The following is a 26,391-nucleotide window of genomic DNA, read 5'->3' as shown; positions in this document are numbered from 1 at the left end:
TAGAGGACATAATCGCGTGTGTTCCTGCAGGGAAACATTTGATAGTGATGGGGGATTGGAAGGCGACGGTAGTCGAAGGAAGAGATGACGATGAGGTCGGGGAATACGGTTTAGGCACGAGGAATGACCGCGGGGAGAAAGTAGTTGACTTCTGCAGGAGACAGGGGCTAGTCATCACCAACACTTGGTTTAGACACAACAAAAGACGCAGGTATACATGGGAAATGCCAGGTGACTCAGAAAGGTATCAGCTAGATCATATCCTGGTTAGACACAGGTTTAGGAACAGTGTGATAAATTCGCACAGCTTCCCGGGAGCGGATGTTGACTCTGACCACAATTTAGTTGTTATGAAATGCAGCGACCGTTTCAAAAAGATAAGGCAAGGGCGGCGAGTTATAAAATGGAATGTAGGAGCATTAAATGGTTTGAAAAGGAAGGAATACAAAAAGGCGGTAGAGGAAATCATGGAGGATGGAAAAGAGCTAAGTACTATCGAAGAAAAATGGGAAAGTATCAATAAAGGGATGTCTAAAGCCGCAAAAGACACTATTGGAACCGTTAACGCTTGAAGGACAAGGAAACCATGGATCACGGATGACATGATTACAAAGATGGATGAGCGGCGAAAATGGAAGAATGTAAATACAGAGTTAGGCAAAATAAAGGACAAAGAATTAAACAATAAATTGAGGCGGGCAACAAATAAAGCAAAAGAAGCATGGTGGAAGACGCAGTGCGAGGATATGGAAAGTCTGCAGAGGAAGGGTAAAATTGGTGCGCTGCATAGCAAAGTTAAATCGTTATCGGGAAGTAAGAAAGGAAGATCTATGCTAACAGTTAGGAATAAGGCGGGTAAGGTAATATTTGACGCAAGAAATATCCAAGAGAGATGGAAGGAGTGTATAGGAGGCTAATCCGCAACCTGTATGTGTCTCAGACTGCTCAGGCGCGGGTGGGAAACAGGGAGTCCGGATGGGCAGTGTTAGAAAGAGGTGTAAGGCAGGGTTGCTCATTATCACCGTTGCTGTTCACCCTGTATGCAGAGGAAATGATCAAAGAGGCGTGGGAAGAGATGGAGGTAGAAATGAAAGTGGGTGAGGATTTCGTAAAAACAGTTAAGTTTGCCGATGACCAAGCTTTAGTTTGTCAGTCAGCCAAGGGGTTGCAAGCATTGCTGAGTGAATTGGAAATTCAGTGCGACATGTATGGGATGAGAATCAATATTGATAAAACAAAGGTTATGCGATTTTCTAGAAAGAAAAAGGCCAAGCTTAACATTAAATTAGGAGGGCAAAAACTAGAGCAGGTAGAACAGTTTACGTATCTCGGAAGTGTTTTGGACCAACAGGGTCAAAGTAGTAGGGACGTAAGGAGAAGAATTGCGCTAGGCAAAGAGGCTTTCACAATGAGGAGGGAGTTGATGACGGGGTCGTTGGGTATGGATGTTAAGAAAAGACTCGTAAAACTTTCATATGGAGCGTAGCTATGTACGGCACGGAAACGTGGTCATTGAAGCAGGAGGATAGATGTAGTCTGGAGGCTTTTGAAATGTGGGTGTGGAGAAGAATGGAGAAGGTGAAATGGACAGAGAAGAAAACAAACGAGGAAGTACTTGGTATGGTGGGCGAAGAGAGGGGTTTGTTGGGATAAATCCTATGGAGGCAGGAAAAGTGGATGAGGGGGGTGTTGAGCGGCAGTGGGATGTTGAAGACTGTGATAGAGGGGAGAATGTTGGGCAAAAGAGGAAAGGGAAGGTACAGGATTGGGATGTTGGACGGGATGAAGGGAGGAAGAAAGTACTCAGGGATGAAGAGGGACCTGATATAGAGGAGGATGATGGATTTTGTGTTTTGTTTGGAGTAATAAAATGTTTGTTTGGTAGTTGTGTACATCCAAAAACCTACCTTAACCGGTAGATTACCTTAAATAAAAATAAAAATTAATTCCTTCAGCTTAACACTTTCACTATTCTATTCTACTAATTCTAGTGCAAATTAAATTGTCCATCTGGCAATTCCTGTCTTTTTTAAGATGCTCAACTCCTCTTCTAAAAAAAATTGGTACATCTAATATCTAGATATATATTGCCTGTGTTTCTTTCTATTGCTCTACCTGCTGAAGAAGGTTTTATATTTGCTATCTAAAGAGACTCAATTACCTAAATCGGAGCTCTAGTTAAATCTAGAGCGTAGCCAGAATCAGATAGGCAAGGTCGGTCTTTGGCGCAAGAGGCACAGCATAGGACACAGCAATGCGCAATTGCAGGAAGCGAACGGGGATAATTGTATCGCTAGGATCACCAGTATCATCAGATGTGTGGCTTTAGTTTAACCTAAAGACAAAGCCAGAGTCTTAAGTGGATAATTCCAGGCCCGAAGTTGAGCCAACTTTATGCAAGAGAGAGCAAAATGTTTTCTAACTTCGACTGAAAATGCATTCAATCTCAATCGAAAGGATTGATATGCGCCTTGAGGTTATATTATGTTTTTCTGATAATATTACAGGGCCTCCAATGCAACAATTTCAGGGTGTAAAAAATATTTGCCCTGACCGAGATTTCTCGGTCAAGGCGAATGATTTTTGCGCATTGAAATTGTTACATTGAAGTACATTTTAGCGGATGACTCCGTTAAAAGTAACTGTATTGGCATCTCCCGCAATTTCTTGGAATTATTTGGCCTGGCCAAAGATTTTTAGATGACGTAACTGTCAAATAAACTAAGTTATGTTGGCAAGCTTCATGTCTTGCTTCAACGCTGACTTGAATGTTGTATTCAAAGTTGAAGAGAAATAAATTGAATATCACTTTAAATACATGGGACCCACCACCATCAGCGTTTCTAATTCTGCATAATACCCCACAACCCACCTCAGAGGCGGGTGGCGTTGGGTGGTAGTGCCGCAGTCGCACATGTATGTTAAATTATCATTAGTTCATGCTTGCAGTTGGATATATAATATCTCATATTTAATCCCATTCGTTCGTATGTATGCATACATGAGACTTGAAACAAATGGCTGAATTAATAAATGTTTTGCCTTGAAGTAAATATATTCTGACGTTTCTCTTTCATTTTGTTATGATTGAGTCATGTGTGAGGGAAGAACGAGTGCTTGAATCTGCAGGTGACGGTTTCTATCTCTATTATTTATCTACGATGTCGAATCTAATTATTATAATTTGCTGCGGAAGTAATTCACTCGGTCTCCCAAAAAAATTCGGATTTTATGTACCTACTCATCCCCTCATTGTGTTTTTGAGACCCGGATTGCAAGTCAATTCTTTCCCGTAATTTTCGAATGTCCTCGTAGTCAAGTGGCTCGATAGCCAGTGAAGCAGATTCCGTATTGCACGGCATTGGATACATTTTTTACTGCATCCTAAGATGCAATTTTTTGTTGGATGATAGTATATGTTTTTGCATGCGTGTAAAATGAAAGGATTTTTGCATAAATGTATGCGCCAATGTGGGTAGAGGTTTACATATATGTGTTGAATTTACATGTGGTTTTGTTCCCTTACATAGGTGGTCACCTAACATCCCTAGTCCCACGCCCTTACGGCGGCTTGCGGGATATTATGTAGATGCATATGTCGATGTATTTTTTTCGAGATTGCCACATTTTTCCGTTGCTAAAATCAGCGGTAATCATCGGAAAGTATTGTATCTACCTGATTATGTGACAGTTTGAGTTTTCTATCTGAGCCGGGTGACCGCGATAATTGATGGAATCGGTTTTCAACGTTGAGGGTGCTTCAGTTAATCAAATTGGCTTGATATGAGGAAACATTAATTTTTTGGACCCCAAAAAATATGAATTATTTGCATTAAAAGAGTTTGTAATTTTCCACGGACTTCATTTCACAGTACAACGCGTTTCACCGACACGCGGCAGCATCAGGTGCCGCAAGTTAGTGAAACGCGTTGTACTGTGAAATAAAGTCTGTGGAACATTACAACCTCATTTAATAAGGACATCAAACAATTCCACGAAGTGAAGCCTGAAAGTGTTGAGTACGTATATATATGAAATATTCAATTTTTCTGTTTAACCACTAATTGAAAACACAACTACTTATCTGCTAAAATGTAGTTATTATAATAGCTCCTAGTAAAAGAGTCTTTTCCCTTTGAAATATATTTAATTAAAAGATTTGCTCGATTCGTAAAACTTTCAGGCCCGCAGGATACTCATTGAATTTCAAAGGATTTATGGCTGATTAAAGGGCAGATACGGAAAGGAAGATTTTGCCTTGTATTGACTGTGGATTTTAGGGACAAGACCACAAGGAGGTCACTAGCATGATTTTATTACTCACTATTAAAAAGATTCTCCTCAGGTCCCACGGCCTACTGTGGGAATACCAGGAATTTCCATCTCGATCTCTTTCTGTAGTCATTCCCTTTCTTGATACGGATTGAAGAATATTTCAGAGGACATTAAGGGACTGGAGTGATTTTTATTTCGCCTACACCCAATGAGAGATGAAGCGAAGGGCGTCAGCTGTTAAGGAGGAGAAGAAAGTGAAGAACTCTTAAAAGAGTTTCTTCCGTTTTCCTTTCATGACATCAGTCTCCAGGGGGTGTCATGAGCACAAGTGATGGATTGTTCTTTTTAAAATGGCCTTTAGAGCTCTCTCTTTTTTTTTGCCGCGCGGTTTAAAAGAAATGGGGATGGTGCGAGAGGGGACGCAAAGAATAAGTGTTAGAGAGTGTGATGAGAGGGTGGGGGACGGTAGATGGTTGCGTAAAGGGAATGGGAGAGGGAGTTACAATATGGTGGGGCTTATAGTATTTGGGCGAGGACCGTGAATAAAGACAGAAAAGAGAGAGAGAGGTCGAAGGGTGAAAATGGGGAGACGGTGTTCGGAGTCTGGAGACTAGGGAGGAGGAGAGCGTGGGGTGGCAGTGGAGAAAAAAGGTCAAAATGAGTGTTTGAGGGGAAACAAAAGAAGGAATACGATGCGAAGGGGTAAGAAATTTTTTTATTCGAGGCCCCAGGGAAATCAAGATGCAGGAGGGCAAAGTAAGTAGGATGCAGATTTTGGTATGGGATGGAAAGGAGAGTGAGCCCGAGTGGGGAAAGTGGTAAAGGTATAGTTCAGGACCTTGCGGTACCGTAACCTCGAAATAATGGTATTCGAAGAGGTAGTTGGGAGGGATGGGGGAAAGGGGTCTTGAAATGGTAGAATAGGGTAAATTTTAGCGGAGGTATGTAGTGTGGAATAGAGCAAGGGAAGAAAAAAGAATACATTTCATTAAAGTTTCATATTTTCCTTCAGGCGATCTGCCTTATGAAAATGCTCCGCTGGAAGGACTATCTACAGATCTAATTTGACGAGGATATTTGGGTTACATGTTCTAACATGAAATAGCATTGAAGAAACGTTGGATGAATTTCTTGAAGCTATATCTTTTAATGTATTTACATTTTTTCTGAAACATTCGAGGGAGTTAATAAAGGCAGGAAGTTATCTTTAATTTTTTTCAGAATTTTGTGAATTTTTCTACAAATCAGTATGAAAAATTAGTCAATTCATTAACGTTACCAAAGCACATATATTGGTTCAATTATCTGTTTCTGTTTAGTGAATGATAGCGTGAATTAAAATTCTTGTAGTAAATCCTGATCCTAATTTGGCATTGTGCATTTGAAGTGATTCTGTATCCTACTGAGCGAAATGTTACGGCAACTGTTCTTTCTCTGTGAAAGTGAACGCAATATTCCTTCACTAATGGTTTTCTTGGTTAAATCCTTAACAAAAGTGGTAGTTCACGGATAAATTATTGCTAAAAATGTGATTTCACCTAAACACTGTGTAAGACATTTAATATTTTATGACTTAAGTTTGATTTGAGTTGTGCCACTCAGCGTATTCTCCAAAATCTCTTCATACAAATTGCTACGGTTTTAATAATTTTGATCGTTTGGCTTTTTAATTTTTATATCTGAACTAATTAATGTTAATATTTTCTACCAAGGTTCTCTATTATTTTATAGTTTGATACATGCTACTTGTTCTTACTACTCTGCTTTTAATGAGGGAATATTGCAACTGAAATATTATTAAACTTCAATTTTAAAATATGTCTTACTCATTTTAGCTTTTCGAATGCCCAAAAACTTTAGGTGCACCAGGTTAGGCTGAAACACTCTCATCTCCTGTCTTTGTTCCCCACAGAGAGGACTTCTCAGATAAAATAGAAGTGATGGTTCTTTTTTCCCAAGGTTAAAGCGAACTGCCGGGAGGGCCTACGAAAAAGATCAATCAATTAGTAGAGAGACTTTTCCAGCGCAAGAAAGGAACGGAAGAGACATTTAAAGGCAAACCAATCCAAATCGCTTTTACCCCGCTCACCATGCCCCCTCTTTTCACCCTCCTCCCCCACTGAGCTCAAAAGGCGTACATGGAGCTGGCAAAAAACATTTAGACATTTATCTACTCGGGAAAGTCCTCCCACTGGCTCGCTCTCTCTCGCTCCACATCCTCCATATCTTCCTCCCTCACCATCTCTCTCTCGTTCTCTCTATCCACTCACAGGTTTCTTCGAGATTTTTTCCCTCCCGTCACTCCTCTCGCCCCACCTCAGTCCCCTCCAGTCCCATATGGGACCAGAAAAGTCGCGTTCTCTCCCGCGGGAATTCCGGAAGCGGGAGAAGCAGAGTAGAAAGCAGAGCAGTCCGTAATGGTTCCTTTGGGGACGTCGGTGGGAGGGGGTTAGGTGAGTTGGCGGGTAGTCGGAGGGGGTTGTGACGGGGTCGGAGTTACTCAGGGAGGTCAGGGAGGGGAGAAATTCGCACACGCGGTTGAGTCTTGGAAGGGGGGCGGAAGGGAAATGGAAAGGGGCTTTGGTGAGTGGGTTGGGGAAGGGGAGTGTTGGAGGAGACGGGGTTTTGTTATGCGGGAGAGGTCGGAAATAGTTGAGTTCAGAAAGACCTTCCATCTCTTGAGAAGGATCGGGAAAAGTAGTCTCTCCAATTGTCGAAGTCGAGGTATGAAGGCTCACTTAGGGAAACAGGCGTGATTTCTTGGTTCCGAAGATGTCTTTTGTAAAAAACTTGAACCTTTCAATCACATGTCAAATTTTTAGGCTGGAGAAAATTTTAATGTCATCCTGAATTCATTGAAAACTTGGTACATAAACTAATCGTGTTGAGATGGTTTAAAGGCGCCTTATAATGGTTATAAAGAGATACAAAGGAGGCAATATTATCATAATACAACTCGAGTCGTGTATCAAGGGATTGTATTTTCAAAATAAATTCAGTAGATGGTTTAGAGAGAAAATGTATAATTCACTCAGTTAAAATAATCTTTTAACAATGGTTTGGGTACACATATACTTTACGTAAATCTGAGAGGTTATATTTTCCAATAGTTGAGTTTCACAGTTAAGTTTTTAGACTAAGCTTGCTTGGGTTGACCTGAGATTCCAATTTGATTTAATGTTTTCGGGAAGGCCAACCTGATTGATATTGTGATCCTCTAAATTATTCATTTTAGACGGGTGAAATAAAAAGAATCAATCTCAAGGTATAACGTCTATAATGAGTGAGCATCTCAAATGAGATGCACAAAAGTATAAGCTTAATTCAGTGATCTTTTAGGTTGGTAGCCTACTGATTGGTGGTAGGTTTTTGGTGGTTTATATTTGTTACACAGCATCGTACACATCTGAACAGTTCTTTCTATTTTAAGTTATTCCTTGTACCATGTTAGTTTCTTCATAATGCTTCATAACTCGTGCCACAATTTATAGATACCGTCAAAGAATTAAATCATCTCTCTTCCTCTACTACACATCTATCATGTACATCACCATGCCTTCACTTCTTGATAGCCTCTTTTTTTCTGCCCTCTTCGATTTTAGCAGAGTAACATTCTCTTCTTTTACCATTTATAAAACTTAATTTTAGTTTTTCTTACTTTTCGATTTATTTTCTCATTCTTCTGCTTACACACCTTTTAATACAAGTTAGTCTAAGCTCATCTTCCTGCCTATAAGGACCGCGTTAATGAACTCTTCAGTGCTACTCCAAATTAAATTCTTAACTAACTATTTCTTAATATCGCTAATTACCGTGCCTCGCAGCATATCTATTTAAAATTGCTACTTTAACTAACGTGACCCCTCTATTGATGTTACCTCTGCTATGCCTTTTCCCTCCAAAAGGCTACTTAAAATGTGTGAGTTGCTTAAACAGCTTTAGATTATGCCCTTCTAAAATATTGCTTTATTCAGGCCTTCTTACTTCTTAAAACTCTCATTACTTCATTTCTTTTGATATTAATTTTCATTCCCACTTTTTGCGTTTATTCTGTAATCTACTCTAACTTAACTGTGCAATATCTTGTTTCTCCGGCTGAATTAAGCTCCACCGTAATCATTAACCTCTTTGCCCACATTCATTTTCAACCCAAACCACCTCCATGCCAACCCTAATATTTTGTCAGAGTAAATTTTAAAAGGCTCACATCTACTTCTAACTCATCAAGCCACCACAAGGGCGTGCGACAGTAGTTATCAAGTCACCAGCAGTAATTAGAGTAATTATTGATTGATTCGTTGATAGTTATATTTCCTTCTCTACTGGCCTTGAAATTACGAGGTAAAACTTATTATATTTATATATCGGTTCTGGATTGAATTTTCTATTAGTTAACACCTATGATCTCACATGCTATGGTGGTAGGATTCATCATTTTGAGTAAGTATTGCACCCGAATGGCCTGAACTTTAAAAGAACTGCGCTTACTTGTAACGTCTAATTTGCATGAAAGTTTGAAATAGACGATTATCCCTCGAGTCTACTATTCTTCAATTCTTTAATTTACCTTAGTTATTGTTTGTCTTTTTAAAATCCACAAATCGACTAAGGCATCTGGAGTACCTATTGATAAGAAATCTTGGCTAGGAAACTAGAGACAACAACTATTATGAAATTGAATAAATAGGTTGAAACTTACTGTTAATATCACATTTCAAAGTGCTTTAAAATTTGAATAGTTTTGGCGAAGGGAGGTATGTGGGGAGTTGGGAATACGGCTTCGGAAAATATACAAATATAGAGAGAAAAAAGAAAGAAGTTATGGATATTCTACAACTTAGGGTAATGTTTGAATGAATAATATAATCTATACAAGAATACAACGATACATTTATTAACTTCTCCTAACAAAACACAAGCAGAAATCAAACACCACAAAAAGCCTTCTCCGAAGTCTCATACATCTTTCCTACCATTGTTCTATTATCGAATTACCGCCCAACATATCTATCATATGTCTACCCACTCCTCGTTCGTCTTACGTTTTCTTTTCTTTCACAGGCGTCAATATCTCATCGTCAATCAAAACGTTTTGCATCCATCTTTGCATTAGCCTTCTTTGGATTTCTCCCAGCAACCCCCGCTCCACTCCCACTCCCACATTTCCTCATTTGTTTTCTTTTCTGTCTGTTTCAGCTTTTCAATTATTCCTCAAGCCCACATTTTCAAAGCCTCCAATGTAGGTCAAGCACCTTGGTCCAACGACCATGTTTCTGAGCCGCACAAAACCACGTTCCATATCAAAGTTTTAACCAGCCTTTTCCTGACAACAATCATTTTCTGAAGCAATGTTTACTGATTGAAGTAGTAGGCAAGTAATGATAATGGTATAAGGCAAAGAATAATCCACAAGATAGAGAGAATCAATGACAGCGATATTGAGTAAAATCTCAAGAAAATTCTGTATGTCATGTTAATGAACCTCTTAGTTCTCTGTTCTCCCTTGGGAGACGGTCTGACCAATCACTCTACTATCACAATTCGAGATGAAGGTTAGATCTCAGAGCAGAGAATGGGCGTGACGTCAATCAAAAAGCCAAAAGCAGCTGCCGAAATCCAGCTAGTCGTTGTCGGCTGACGCATTTTTTATCAAGGGCATTTTTATTAAGAGAAATAAGGTTATCTTAATTGACCCCTCTCTTAATTTTTCAGTTTCACGGACTTCTTGGATTACATCATTGTCTGCTCCTTATTTCCCCTTCCCCTCCATAATTCTGGAAAGTTCCAATGAGCTTTTATGCCTTTAAAGTGACACACAAACGGATATGGGCGCAAGTTAAAAGGGACCGCGCGTAAAGATTCTCTGTCCCTTTGTTTCACCGTCGTCGTCACACTGCTTTGCCGATTCACGCTACCCCGCTGACCAACGCTTTTCCCGTCGCCCAGTTTGCTTCCCTATTCGCAAAAAGAGGAAATTTCCCCGAGGCCAGATACCCGAATCTGAGGAATCAACGCAATGAATGCAATGCAACGTTTGAAGCGGGAAAAATTCTAAGATTTGGTTGATTTAGGCGACGCGTCGGTTACCTTCTAAATTTACAGGCGCATAGTAGCCAAAGGTTTACGGTCGACCGGTTTTTCGTCATTTTCCAGAGTCGTTTAAGGTTTCTTTGGAAAATTACGGCATCAGTCGCTATAACTGTAAATATAGGCATCCAATAGAAGTGTATTTACGGTAAATACGTCCGTGGATACGACGAGACGTATGTATTATTACTCAAAAGCTTACACTGAGTGGAAAATGTAATTTGAAAACTAAATATTAAAACTTTGGGTGGGTAACGGCAATGATTCCTCATAAGTCCAATTTGGAAGCGTAATCATAGTTATGTTCTCAAAAAATATTGTATAGCAAGTGATTAATGACACTTTTTCCGCAAAAATTATTATTATAACCTTTAGGGTGATGAGGATATGAGTTGCGAACATTATATCATAACTCTACTGCATGCAAAATGTACAAATGAAACAATGTAATTTAATATTTTTGTGTGCATCAAATTGGTCTTTGAAGCAAGGTGATTAACGCAGACTGAAGGTTTTTCAGAATTGATTGTGGAAGAGAATGGAAAAGGTAAAATGGACGGAAAGGAAATCAAACGAAGAAGTGCCAGGAGTGGTGGGGGAGGTGAGACCGTTCGGAGAAATCCAAAAAAGGAAGGACAGATGCTGATAGAGTATTTGACTGGCAATGGAATGCTGAAGATTGTCACAGACAGGAGGATACTGGGCAAGGGAGGTAGGGGCAGGAAATATAGTATATATGAATTTTAGGCGGAACGAATCCCGGTTAAGGCGAATAATTTTTACATTCTGAAATCGTTACGTTGTAATGCACATTCAACGGATGAATCCGTTAAAATTCACTGCCAAGGCATCTCCCACAGTTTCTTGGAAAGTGAGAAGTGTGAAGAACAAGAAAAATTTGTCGAAGTGAGATAGAATGTAGGCGGCATTGAAGATGTTTATTTAAGTGCGGAGTGTCTAGTTGTATCTTGTTCGATGAGGTTTATTAATGCAGAAGTGCGCAATTTATGTTCATCTTAGAGTCTATCATAAAACTTTAGACTGCCAAAAACGAAAATTAAACATATAATGAATAACATAACAAACAAATGTCTCGATTACTAGGAGAATAGTGAATATTTTTATGTCATAGCTGATAATTAGTCCGGAAACACCTACTTACATTGATTTTTTCAAAAGAAATGGGGAGAAAATGTTCCTGCGCAACTCAAAGCAATGAACAGCGCGGTAAACAAACAAAATTAGATATTTATAATGGAAACAGCGTTGATTACATAGATATTTGGAGAAAAATTTGGATTGAAAAATAAACTCACTATATCTCGGGACAATCACGATGGTATTCGGCATGCACTATGATGGCATAATGAAGTGCTACGGGAAAAAAAATGTTTATTCTTCAACCCTTCTTTCTCCTACTGCCTTTGATTCTATCCCGTTGAAGTGAGCTTCCTGTATGTTCAACTCCCAGTGGGTTATGTTTACCGCAATTTGTTCCCTGACCCTGCACTCTAGCATTACCTTCTTAGCATATTCCAGCCACGTTTTCCTCAGCCTTCTTCTATTCTTTCTTCCATGCATATTTAGATTCTTTATATTAATCCCGAAATAGCTACCGTTCCATATTACGTGTTAAATGTTGCCCTATCACCTCAAATTGAGCTCTTTCACCCTCACTGTTATTGGTGTAAATCTCCAACTATGTCTCATGCGGTCTTCCCGGATGTTGTCCGCTCCACTGACCCCGGTAGTTCACTATACAGTACGCCTTTTATTAGCTTGGATTGGTAGCTGGTGTCTTCAGCGATGGCACGAGTAAAACTGTATTGTTTAGCCCAATCTCTCCGGTGGAAGATATCACGAGGATAGGATTTGAGCGATAAAGATTCGAACCGGCTTATTTAATACTTCATTTTTTCCGCAAATGTTAATGAATCAGGATGACCATAAACGACCGCGCTAGAAGGACAAATACATACTTTCTAATTCAACAAGTAATCTAGTATATTATAATTTATTTCAACTAAACCTTATTTTATTTTTCTTCTTGTCATTAGCAGCTTTTCTCGAATGCGCATGGATGTATTTTACAATGAGACTCCATATTATATGCGTCTGTTGTTTGCCATCCATTATTTGTTATCTTTTGCATGTTTACCGGTATGTAACCTATGAGAAAAACATTTGACTGATGCTGTAGGTATACTCTGGAATCATTTCATCCCTCATACCCTAGTGCTACGTAGTACGGTGCCATGTAAATGCGCATGTTTAACTTATTTGAGGGTATTCTAAATATGCTAGCATTGGGCACCATATGGCATCACCGGCCTAATGATGAACATACAAGACCTTGTGGAGCCTTTTGACCCTTCATTCTAGGCAGCATTCTCTTGCTGCGACTCACCCCTTTTAACCGATCACTGTTTACATCAGCCTGCGCTATCCGTAATCCTAACCCCTTTGTCATGACCTCCATCCACTTCAGCTGCACCTACAAGTTATTTGAACGTATTCCTGTTATTATTGTTGTCCTTATGATATTGACCGTACTGCCTTCCAGCCCTAAATGAAACTAAAGAAGTTATCAGCACTAGAAAAATTGTTTCAAGCAATCATCCGAATATCCAATTTGTTCCGAGTTCTTTGTCTTCCGGAAGTTGCGAGAAATTTTTCGAATGAGATAGCGGCCGTGACCGATGCTCGTGCAGGAGGGAAGTCAAGATAAGGTGGGAGAGAACACCTCCGATGGGAACGCAGAGGATAAATGAGGAAGGAGTTAATAGGGGGGATTTAAAAACCCACCTTCAAAAGGGTGGGGTCGTGGGGAGTCTGCTGGGAGGGTTAAGGGAGGCTAAGATGAGAGACGACGGAGATGGGAGGATGCAGCAGCCTACGTTGTGGGAGTAAAGTAGGGCTCATTCAAATGGAGATGATTGATGACTATGAGGGGCTGAGAGAGAGAGGGAGAGGGATGCGCACTGAAAGAGAGGCATTTAGAGGGGATAAAAAAGGGTTTTTTCGCTGTCTCCCGTCTCCACATTCCCCCATCCCCGCACAAAGATAGTGTTTTGGAGCTTTGGAGGGTTACTTTCCAAATGTTTTAATTACACTCTCGCGGCAAGCTCTTCTTTTCTTCCCTCTCTCTCTCTATCTCAACATCTCTCATCACCTCCCGGCATGAGGGCCTCTCTTTAATGTGTTTCAAGGCCCCACTTCCTATCACCCTCTCTCTCCATCTTCCTCCCAGCCTTCCCCTATACATTATTGCGGGGAGAAGGGTACACGAAAAGACAATTTGAGCCATCCTCCCCTCGTTATTTTTTTCTCCTTTCTGTCTCTGTCCCTCTGATTCTCTCGCCTTCCGTCCGTTCTCTTTTTTCCGTCATAATGGCGTGATGTCCTTTCAGAAGGGAAAGTGAATATGGAACTTTAGTAAATCAACTCGAGAAGTAATGAATAGCCTACCTCCTGATTCATCGTTTCCTCCCCATTATCGGCTAATTATCATAATCTGGGATTTACGATGCCTTTCGAAACGAACACTTGGAACACATTCGTTCCCATTTTATGAATAAATCGTTCTATTTCACAATTTATCCCACCAATAATGTTTTTTTTCTTTCTCGGTGAATGCGGATACCAAGGATCAATTTGATTGTCCTCTCTGTGTAAAATTGATTATTATCGCCGTCTTATTAAATATAAATGAACACGGGAATCGTGAATTAATCCGTATAGATCAAAAACATATATAAATACATATATACTCGTATATTTATGCATACATATAATTTCAAATGCATTGTAGACCCACTTGTGGTCTATGACTGCCATACGTGTATAAACGCGATGCCATTGATACTGGAAAATCTATGCAAAACAGCTCTGAGTACACTTTTTACGTCTGCAGCTGAGTCCGTTGTCTTGGTTTGTTGTTCAGACGCGTATCAAAGCAATAAAAGTTCGAGAAATTGTTTTCATTTTTTCTGAGAGTTTTCAGAAGAACAAATATATATTAATGATTACATTCGTGAAAGTCCTAATTAGAACTGATTGATAGTTTTGCGACAGTTTTTTCAAATGTGAACACGAAATAAATTTTGAACAAATATGGCTACTTCTTTCGTGAAATTCTCAACAAGTCTATTTTTATTTTTCTCTCCGTCTGGAATTCACAGATATCAGCATTATTATATCATCAAGAGACAAATCAAAGTCTGAATATCAAACAAATAAGACAAATTACCCTGAAATGGATGAATTTCTTTCTAAAAGATTAGCTATTATTTTACATACAATTTGGTCTCCTGTATTTATCCTATTTTAACAGTATCATCACAAATACCCGTATTTTCAACCCTTGGCTGACGGATGCAGTAAGTTACGCTTTTCTAAGTTATTTTCCAGCTTAGAAAGGGAAGTAGTTTTAGTCAATAACGCTAGGCCCGCCCAACATTAATTCATTAAATTACGTGTGGAGCGAAAAATTAGAGTAAATTTACATCCTTTACTTACCACCGAAACTCAAAATATTACAACTCACCCGCAGCAGTGGTACCGCTTATTCAAGACCCTTGGTAATTTAAGGGAAATTAAAGTATTTGCAAAAATCGGCTTGCACAAGGAAAGAAGCGAAATTGTTTTACTGGAATTGTCCAAAATGTATTTTGAGTAATTCTCGCGTAAAATTGTAAACCTTGCATCAAATCCACCTTTCATCATCACAAAACTCAATGAACTGTTAAAACAGAAGAATAAAAATGCTACTCAATTTGTTTTTGGTGATTTACCATTCATTTGGCCCGCTATATCATTGTATTGTTTTCAGAAAAGCCATTTCTGAAACTAAGAAGAAATATTCATATTAATACTACGAAGGATTGATTCGATTTTTTAGCCAATTTTTTAAATATATTCTGAATAATAATATAATAAATACTGCGTAAAATATTATCCCTCGAATGCTCGGTCATATAGTTTAACTAGTAATTACGCTTTCTGTGAATAATCCAGCATTTTCCGGTCCATCAGTTTCATTTGGACCGTTTAAGGGCAGTTGACTACATTCAGAAATTAGGATATCTATTCAAAATACTCTATGCTGTGTTTGGAATTGTTGGGCGTGAAATATCCGCCAGTCATTAAAGATTTTCATAAATTAAGCGGATTACAGATTTAAGAATTTTCAATTTAAGTAGGGCTAAGGCGATAATTCTCTCTGCGCGCATTATCCTCATAACCATGCTACCAGCGATTATTTGATAAAAGCGGAAAAACATAAATTTAGCCTAAGATAATGTAGGCGCATGCTGAGTTGCTTTTTTTCCACCTTCACGTATTACGTAATTGCATTCCCAATGGAAGAGCCACGCTTCCTTCGCTCCTTAAGATTTAATTCAAAATAAGCCCATTGCAAGGTCGTTTTAAATGAAACGTGGAATGCGTCGCATTCGCGAAATTCGCGTGATAAAAATTAAGCCGAGGGAACTGGGGTCGTTTTATTTTTCATACTCAAGGATCGTACTACATAAGCATTTTATCCCAATAATTTTTCTTTGATTTATCGCTCGCCGGCAAAAGGAAAAAGAAAGATATGTGAAATTACCGCGGCTTGATTTTTTTCATGGGTTTTGCAAGAAGCCTTATAATGGTCGTACAAATTTGTTCTGTCCCACTAACGGCATTAAATGAGCCATTTTCCAAGAATTAAAAAAAAGAAATGACGCTCCGGTTAGAGAAAGCACATAGAAGGTAGAATCCTCCCAGGAGTGCTGTATAATACGTTGAACAAGTTCAAAATGATTTATCCTCAATTACTTCGCATTACTCGGGGAGACAAAATATTTCATATTCATCCTATATTACCTATTTTGCTTTACATAAGTTGAATGTATGTATAAACTGCTTATAGTAGAACTAAAATGTACGTCCATTTCAAATTAAGGAAATAGTATAGTCTTGGACTGATCACCCTTCAATTACGGCAATGCTTTTTGTCAACTGATGCAGTAAAAATATTTTATGCCAACTCATATTTACTAAAACGGGATCTAAATGATAATATATTAGGTAAACTTGGTGGACCTTTTAGTGCACTGGAAAGTTGTAACAATTCCAAATTGTTGAAACAAGTAAACCAACAGACTTAGCGTGGGCTGCTGTTGTAATTCGAATATATCTAATTAATCTATCTTGTGAATATATAGTTAATTTTTCGTGGGCAATGTTATAAATTTATTTGATTCGAACTCTCCAAGGACATTCAAAGAACTTGACCAAAAAAAAAGGCAGTTTTACAGTTTTGATTCACCTAACGAGTAAATAATGACTCTCCCCTGATAGAGAGATTGTGATCACTAAGAAAGTGAGAGAAGTGCGTGATTAGTTCGCTTCGTTAGGCATTTCAATACCTTTTTTGTACTAGTGTTTTTATACAATGATGTGCGTAGCAATATCACGTCTGTAGCTGTGGCACTAAAACTCCCGTGTGTCACTCTAACTCTCTTATGAAGGCATTGTTTACGCTTTTCCTTGAATCTGAGTCTAAAAAATCGGCATAAACCCAGCGGGTATAATGATGAACCTTCATGAGTTCCAATGTATGCATGCGGTCGAGGACTTAGAAGATAAACTCAATAGAAAGCCGCCCCTGTTTGGGAGGAACCATATCGTGGTACGTGTGAAGGGTTTTTTGAAAGTCATTGTGATTTATCCATACTTTTGAATTGTCAGTTTCACTCATACTAATTGTTCATATTCATTAACCCAATATTTTCTTCTCAGCTGTATAAGATACTCTTATGTTGGTTATTTCTCTCCATTTATGTAATCTTTAACTCTTTTTTACCATCAAGAAGGTTCATAATGCTGTACATGTCTCAGGAGGTTATTATTCCATAATCCACATCTTCAAAATCTCTCTCTCTAAAGGCTATTTTATTGATTCTCTTTCAAACCGAAGACTATTCGAATATTTATATGAATAAAATGCATTTTACAAACCGCCATGTTTGCCTCGATCTCATACTTTAAGGTATGTATTGATTGAACTGACAGTAGAACAATGCAGAAAAAATGACGAAGTATTTGCCATGCATTAATTTAAGTCTGATTTCTTATTTGACTCCCTTCGTTTACATCATTCCCACGTTTGGTCACTCAGTTTTTTTTATGTAATTCGATGCCAGGCTTCATATAATCAAAAAATTATTGAAAAATCAAATAAATACCAATATTTTAAAAATCCAGATTTTAGTTCAAATTGAGTAATTTTACCAAGTTTGTTTACTTTTTTAGCCCATGAAAAAATCCGGTCCTGTATACAGTGTGTAAGGCACTCTTTGATGAAGTGATGCAAACTGACTTCGAATGTATCTTTGGGCATACATTTTATGCGAGTTATACTGAAATATACAGAGCATTTTTCCTTGAGCGGTAAATGTACTAGCTGCTGGGAGTCTTCAAAATTATTACCACTACTTTTCCTGCTAAATAAAAATATGAATTGCTTTAATGAAACCAACTGGACCTTCCAAGGAAATTCACACGCTTAATAACATTTTTAGTGGAATTGTAAAGTTACTTCAAATTTACTCTCCAGCAAAAAGTGAACTTGCAGAGAGTAAGGAACTAATTTCAAAGACGGCCTTTTATCAAAGGAGTTCCTTTGAATCTCAGTCATCCGCTGGTTAACCCCCCCCCCTTCTTTCTTCTTCTAGTTTTTACTAATTGTCGCCGCAGCCCTTTGTGCGTACTAAGGATTCTCTTTCATTTCTGTGGCTTCTTTCCAATCGGACATCCACTCCTACACTAACTCTGATTTCTTTGATTTCCTTAATGATATTATTTCTCTTTTATTCATTTTCACTCCATGACAAGGAAAAAAGCTATTTTACAGTGGGTTACGTTATTAAAATAAATGTGCACAGCAGCAAGTAATGGCATAACAGGAACAACAAGTAGCCAACAGATCTAAAAAGGAGAGGAAACACGAATAAAACAGATTAATCAACAAGACGGCTTATTAAAAAGGGAAATGAAGTCGTTGCGTGGGGAGATGAGGTCAAAGAAATTAAGAGGAATAATAAGGAATTTGAATAGCAAAGAGTTCAGGTCAGTTGGAATAGTTGGTAAGTTAATAGATAGAATTTTTCAATTATGTTGTTTTTTGAAAGAATTTCCACATGGAGCAATAGTGTCAATTAACCGTGGCATTTAGCGGCACAAAACATTGTCAGAGGCATTTACTTAAAACATAAAGAATAACAGTGGACACAATCAATAAACGCATAGTGAAGTATAATGCTTTCGGAAGGATGGGATATGACTTTTTTCGTAGTGCTTTTTGAGGATTGAAAAACAAGGATAAATGCTGTCAGGAAGGGAAATCAAGAAAGTAGAGAGATTAAAAAAAGTGATTTTTTAGTATGCGATGATCTAGGAACGGGCTTATAAATTAAAAATTGGCCACGGCTAGGTCAAGACGTCTCCAACGACAATGCTGATGCTATCTTTTATGCCTTGCCTTTCGAGATCAGACGGTGAAAGAATGGATATCCTACAATCGGATGGTAGAAATAAATTTTAAGAATCTCTATACTTATCCATAGAAATTATTCCCTGATAAAAATGGTAATTTACAGCACTTGCGTGAAACTCTAGGTTACTCTAATTGAAGATTCTTTGAAGATCTATCTTCTTCGCTTCCTCTGGAACACCGTCTATTATTGCACCCAAAATAAGTATACATAGGTGTTCTAATTAGTGAGTTGTTTCATCTTAAGCGGTCCGTATTGGTGTTTTAATGGCAAAAGGGTTGTATTGATCAGTCTATGAGAAAAACAACGACATGTATTGAGTATGAGTGTTATCAGGTGGTAAGAGCTAGTCCTCCAGGATGCTTAGATTAATATTCGTGGGACTCATATTAGCAACTGTATGATGTTTGATGTTGAGTTGTTTAAGTCTAGAAAGTTAAGGGTAAGATAAATTCCAGTTTATTCATCCATGATGAAGCCGAGAATTATAGGAGTATGTAGCAGAGAATACTGAGAATTCATCTTTGGCAAGAAGCAGTTGAGCTGTCTTTGCATTTCCGTTCATTTTGGAATTAACTCCTATTGAAACCGGGGCGTCACATCCTAAAGAATTATCTTTTATTTGGTCTTTTTGAAATTTAAGTAATTTATTATTTACTCATTTTTGTAAAAAAATAATTCTACTCAGGCATATTTCCATAGGAATAAAACTACAATATTTTAAAATAAATTTTTTTAGGACTGATAATGACAACAAATCGGAATATATGTTGTAAAATGAATAATTTCAACCATCTCCACAATACAATCCTGAAACTACCCCATTTAAATAAGGGGATGAAAATTTTCGATTAACGGAGAGAAGTCTTTTGTACCAAAATCAGGCGACGTAATTCTGAACTTCCTTTGACAAGGATTGAGATAAATGTGTTCGAGGAATTTATGTGAGCCAACTTTAATTTTGATCGCAGAGATTTGCTTTGTTGATTTTTAGGCTATTTTGAGCGAGCTCTCCATTGATAGTATGAAATTAGACTCATCGTGGAAGTGCTAGCTTGAATTCACCTTGTACGACGCACTGCTGATCAAATTGGTATATTATGAATATAGAGTTTTGGAAGTCCGAGTTCATCTGAAAAGAATAATTATGTTTATCATATATATTATCACTTTTCCTTGGCGTTGGATCATGAATAAAAATGTTAATTTGGTTGAACGAAATAAGCTCGTAATATTTTTGTGGTGATCGTATTTGTCTTTGGTCATGACATTATGTAGGTGTGCTTTCATGCATCTAATTAGTTGGTGACTTAGTTTAATATTCATTTTCTTCTTGCACTTGAGCTGGAATGTATAATATCATTAATGGCATTGAAATTAGAATGTGGTGTCACGCGTATCGCGAAAATTCATTTTTGACGCCAGAATGTTCAACATTCACAAACAATTAGCAGTTAAATGCTCAAAATTAGAGGGATTAAAATGGTGAAGGTTTGGAAATATCTTTGTAAAAGAGATTCAATTAGGTTTCAGGGAATCTAATTTTTAATAAATTCACTGCAATCTCAATGAAACTCATATGCTCGTTCACCATGATGTACGCATTTAATATAAACGAATTCTTCAAAGGATTATTGCTATAATCAACACCTTAGGAATGCGTTGTGATTAAATGGACACAATTTTAAGCGATAAATAAAATATTCCATAAGATACTATACTATCACTCTTAGTCGTTTGAAATCGATAGATGATATTGGTGAAAAAATTGTTTAATTTAGAAAGAATCGAATATTTTGAAGGATCTCTATTTATATCCTCAATTTATTTAGTCTTATATTAAAGATATCAAATTTTAAGTAAATATGATATCACAGACTATTAACAATTTATCTTATATGTGTTCAACGAAGGGGATAATTATAGACATTTTCCATCTTATATTATTTTATAATTATTATATTATTATGTTATTATATTTTTCATTTTTTTTGTTTTTTATTGATTATTTTTATAATCCTCCCATATCAATAATACTTCTTTAATAAGCTAAAAATGCAAAAAAATATCCAAGAACCTTGACATGATGGAGGCGCAATTATACTATGTATGGGCCACTTTCCCTGTGTCTACTATCATTCCAGTGGTCGCAATTGAGCGTATCTTATTAAGCTACTTCTCACAAATCTCCAGCCGTGCATATCGTCTTCCCTGTTCTCTCCACGTCTCCTCTCATATGTTTCCTCACGTCTTCTTTAGAATTCTCTTGTCCAGTTTTAATGTCAACTCTCTTTGACTCTCCGTAATTCCCTTACAGCCGTCCCTTCACACTTCAAGGATATTGCCCTCAGCCTACCCTTCGATGCAATTGGGCCCGCCACGAAACAATGATTCCTATGGCAACTAGAGAGGCTTTTATAGGAACGAGGGGTGGTGGGCCATTGTGGGAGGAAAGTGCTAATTACCAAGCTCCTTCTCTTTATGTCTCCCGACCTTGCTCTCCACTCAATGGTCGAGGGTGAAATGCTATGCGGAATATTGTCGGCTATTCTCCGTCCAAATGCCGCAGGAGTAATTGGCCGTCTTACTTTTATGACTTACAAGGGTGGCTTATTCAGCAATGCCGTAACGACGGAAAGAAAACTGAGAAGCACTGTAGCCACCCAAAACCATATTTGTATTTTATACCTTAGAGAAAGTAAAAATACTTTAATATCAAGATAGCATTAGATGCACTTGCTTTTTTACAAAACGATGGCAGGAACATGAACAAAACATTGCATCATTTTCGTTGAAATATTTAAAGCTAATAATTCATGGAGAATCAATTGTTTACCCCAATTATTTCTCTCATTAAATTGCATATTAATCTATTTTATTTTCAGATAATTTTATACATATTTGCTATTGTTAAACTGGTGTTATTTTGCACAGAGGATGGTTGTTCTTTCTCATGTTTAGCTAAAAGGAGATTTTATCGCATACATCTCTTGAATAGTAGTCTCCAAAACATCATTTTCCTCTGGATTTCAAATATCTCATTCGATTGTATGTCATAAATCAGTTACATTAATATGTTAGGATTGCAAATGTAGACGAACAGAAATTATTTGACTGCATGACTTTAGGTGAATGTAGATGTAATTTAGGCCGCCCAATAAAGGTTAAAGGGAGGTTAATTTAGGATCACCAAACTGCACTAGTATTTGTGTTCTTCTTCCCTTAATTTCAAATATAATGATCAGTGATTTTAAATAATTTATTAAGGGTACCTACAAAAACGTCATGATCAAACAAACTTTGGGTCAAAGATGGAAAGTGCTTTACGGAAGTCAAAAAAGGATTACATGAAGACAGGATGTTAATAACTATTTTGTTATACTTTGCCATCAAAAGCTTTGAGTAAAATGCCTTGAGTTTATGTCTTTTGGCGTAATTCTATTTTCAGTGTCGGTTCCCTCCGTCCTAATTACCGATGAAAAGAATAATTAACCTACAGCATTGGCGTCTGTTTACACTGCCCCCCTTATCCTTTGTAATATCAAATATTTTTCTCTTTAATTAATAGGAAACGTGCTTGGTAATTACTAGGAGTTACATAATGTGACTAAGGAAAGCCTCTGCTTGCTACAATTTTAACTTGCTGAAATGAAGCGTAGAAACGGTGCCAAAATGTTTCGAAATGAGTCACGGCATTGCCTATTACGGTAGCGGTAAAATAAAACTAAATTTTATTAAATACAATATTATAGAGCCAAATAAATGTTTTGAGAATCATTTCATAAAAATTATTCAGCAGACCCAATTTAAATAAATGGTAAACAGCGCAGATTGCGAGGAATCGTTAATGGTCAAAATGCAGAGAAATGAATCATAGCATCAATCAAAGTAAACATTAAAAGACTCGAAATTTTTTAGAAGAAACTATTACCTTTCGAGACATAAAACTCTGCAAGCACGCGAAGCCTAAAACCACATCCCCGACCTCTAAATATTAAAATATTGTTTTTTTTATGACCGTAATATTTTGGAGCATGAACATTCATTCCAAGAAGATAAAGTTTTCCGGGAAAGTGGAAATTCTCATCAAACTCAACTTGCAAATTTTCATTCACATCATATAATATCCAAATTTAAATGATAACATCCATAAGGTTCCAAGCTTTTTTCAATGAGATTTTTTTGTGAAAGTCTTCATCTTCTGATGCATATCGAAGGTCATTTAGAATCGCAAAAGTAGCCGTAAGTTGAGAGATATTTTTGTCATTGAATACAGTCTTAACCAAAATAACCAGTTGCTGAAATATATTTCAAGATTTATTGTGCCGTATTTACTTTTCGGGTGAAACCTATTTACTTTGTAGTTGACATAAATGTAAAAACTAATGTTTAATTGTTGATCCTCGATTTCAAACTTTTTAGCGATTTCTATCAACAATTTATCAGTGTTCACCACTGCATAAGACAGTTTCAAATAAACTTAATTTCACCAAAGATATAATACGAAGGTGCTAGGTTGAAAATATTAAGTGAAAGTTAAAAAATGGCTGAAGAAAAAAAGGTCCAATTTACATATAATGTGCACAAGCTGCTAAAAAAATATATTCACACTCTTCAGCTCAAATTACTCCTCCATATTTTGTAAATTCAATGAATAATTAATTATTTGCTGGTTTAGATTCGCAGCTTTTTACAACCTAAGCGAAATATCTGTTTCTCATTATAATCTTCAGAATGTGGTAATCTTGTCATTTCTATTCCAATGCCATCCTGTCACCTTATCCTTGGCCTTTGACCTTATTTCTCCTAACTTCGGTCTGCTAGTTACAAGTCTTCATTATTATTATATTCTCGATCATTCGAAGTAGATTTTAATGTCATTTTAGCTACTTTTTTATTGCATCTATGTATGTTTCAGTTCTCCATTTCAGTTCTTTTTTCTCAGCATTTCGCGTTTTAAAAATTAATAAATCAAATGAATACGTGAAACAAATAATCAAATTTTGAAATGAAAAATTAAGATTGCTTCCTTAATCAACAAAATGAAAACTATTTTTAACTTCCATACCAACCACGAAGAGCTTCGAGGGTCGAATCTCACCTTCACATTCCCGATTCCTTCTCTGCATTCCTCGTAAGGTCTTCCAGTTTCATCGACTGACAATATGACTTCCACCCCTTCCCCTTAATCCATAACCCATTCCCGCTAACTTCTTGCCGACCCTTGCCACGACTCCAGCCACCTGAGCATTTCAAAATCCACCATTATCCATCGGATATATCAGTCCTGCGGTCTTCTCTACCCCACCCCCCCCCCCCCAATGCCCTCCCAACGGCAGAGGCTCGCAAACCCGCATCTACTCCCCCTCCCCAGCTCGTCCTCATACTTTCGACCACCCTCATTCCCTCCCGTCCATTGCATCCCCGGACCTACTCATCCCACCACCCACCATCCCAATTTCGCATCGCCCTCCATCCCGAGATCCCAGAGTCGACACGCTCGTCCCCTTCCCTCCGTCTCTCCCGCCTTCACCACATTCCGTTTACCATCCGGGTCTATGGTTCCCATTGAATGGAGGCCGTCATTGAAACGATGGATTCTCCCCATCACACACATAAAAGGGACAATCCACCGCCCACTGCCTCTCTCTCTCCCTCTCTCTCTCTCTTTCCCTCTTGCCTCCCACCTTTTTGTGCCAAAAACCCTCCTCCTCTTTCCTTTCTTCGTCCAACCGTCCTCTTGTTTCCCGTTCTCGTCGTCTCCGTATATTCCTCCAACCTTTCTCTTATCCAATATTAGCATATATGTATGGGTGTACATACATACACGCAACCATTTTTTTCCATGTCCCTTCACTCTGGGGGACAACTTCCTTCTTCTTTTATTTTATTTTGGATCGTCGTGTCTCCCTTTAATCACCTCGCCTTCGCACACTTTCACTTTCGCGTCCTTCATTTATCGGTTTTGACCCACCGGCAGTAAAGCGGGATTTCTCGAATGTGTTATTCTCCTTTGAGGCATTATTGGGAGGAAGACTGCCATGACCTCCCCTCCCCTTGATTGCTCCGAGCTATTCCAATGTGTATAATATCCTTCTCCCTAATTTTGACGGCGGAGTGAATTCTCTATTCAATTACTTGGCCGTATTCTTACATAACATACGGACTACTCACTTTCTAGGTATTTCTAAAATTTAATTTACCGACTTAATAGATATGCGTGCTCTGTTTGAAAAATAAACCCTTTATCTTCATTCTGATATTTTTTACCATACCATATATTTAACCTCCTGGGAAACTAAATACGTCAATTACAAGCAATAACTTAACCTTGTCACAAATAAATTTTTGAATTCCAGAATTTTGGCAATAGAGTTATACACATGGAAATAACAGCCTACAAAGAGTTGCTGAGATTTATTTTTTCCAACCTTATCCTCCAAGGCAATGAGGCACCTCGGGAGGCGTCGATTGTTTTAACTTTTTAGTTTAATTATAAAATAAATAGACTTCTTCCACTGCTGACAAATAAATATACGATACTTTCATCGAGACATTTTTTGAAGTCATTCCTTTTCTTATTTGTGTATCCACTGTAAATATGAAAAAGTTTCTGTGAGGGTAACCTTCATTTTCTGAGTTCGAGTACAGCATATTTATTAGTTAATATATTCAGTTCAGGAGAGCTCAACCAATAAACCTCCTTCTATTTTTTGTATAGTCCTTTGCTCCCTTCATTTTGTCCCATACGCCTATTCCTTTTTACCCCTTCCTCGTTTGCTCTCCCGTGTATGTATGTGTATATTAACACATTACCTTTGTATACCTGAGGATACAAATCGCCATGATATATACAACTGCATTTTAATAGAATAGTATTAAGTATTCAAAAAGTTTACAACATTTGAAATTTCATCTTTCGTATGCAAAACAGATCAGGTACAATGAATAATATTGAAGATGAGTATTCTGAACAAATTACGGAAAGTCATAATTGAACTGTTGTACTTAAAATGAAACTGTAGTATTTATTAAGTATCTGCAATATATTTCCTCATACTGAAGATGTAGCTTTAAGGTTCAGTATTGATACCTAAATAACAGTTACCAAATTTACATTGATACTGTAACATTTACCTCGTGCTCCTCGACACAGATCTAAACGTTACATTGGCATATAAAATTCCATTCCGAGCCAGAGTATCTGCAGTCTCCTCGTAGCAAAGATCACTGAGCATTTATTAGTTAAAGTCATTTTGAGTATACATACTCATATATTCACTATCGCCGCAACGATCTGTGATAAGGCCGTAATAAAACATATGAGGACGGATCAACTCCAGCCTCTAAACAATCTGCATCAATTTTTTATACTCCTCATCAAGTAAAACCGGGACCTTCTCTTAAAAACTTTATGTTAACAGATATGTGAACTTCGGAAATTTCGACGAATGTTTACTCCGTCGTATAATCGGAGGCTGTGAATATC

Source organism: Hetaerina americana, unplaced genomic scaffold (assembly GCF_022747635.1).
Source record: "Hetaerina americana unplaced genomic scaffold, ioHetAmer1.1.p SCAF_74, whole genome shotgun sequence".
Classification (NCBI taxonomy): Eukaryota; Metazoa; Arthropoda; class Insecta; order Odonata; family Calopterygidae; genus Hetaerina; species Hetaerina americana.
The sequence above is the reverse complement of the archived record's forward strand: the minus strand, read 5'-3'. Positions refer to the sequence as shown.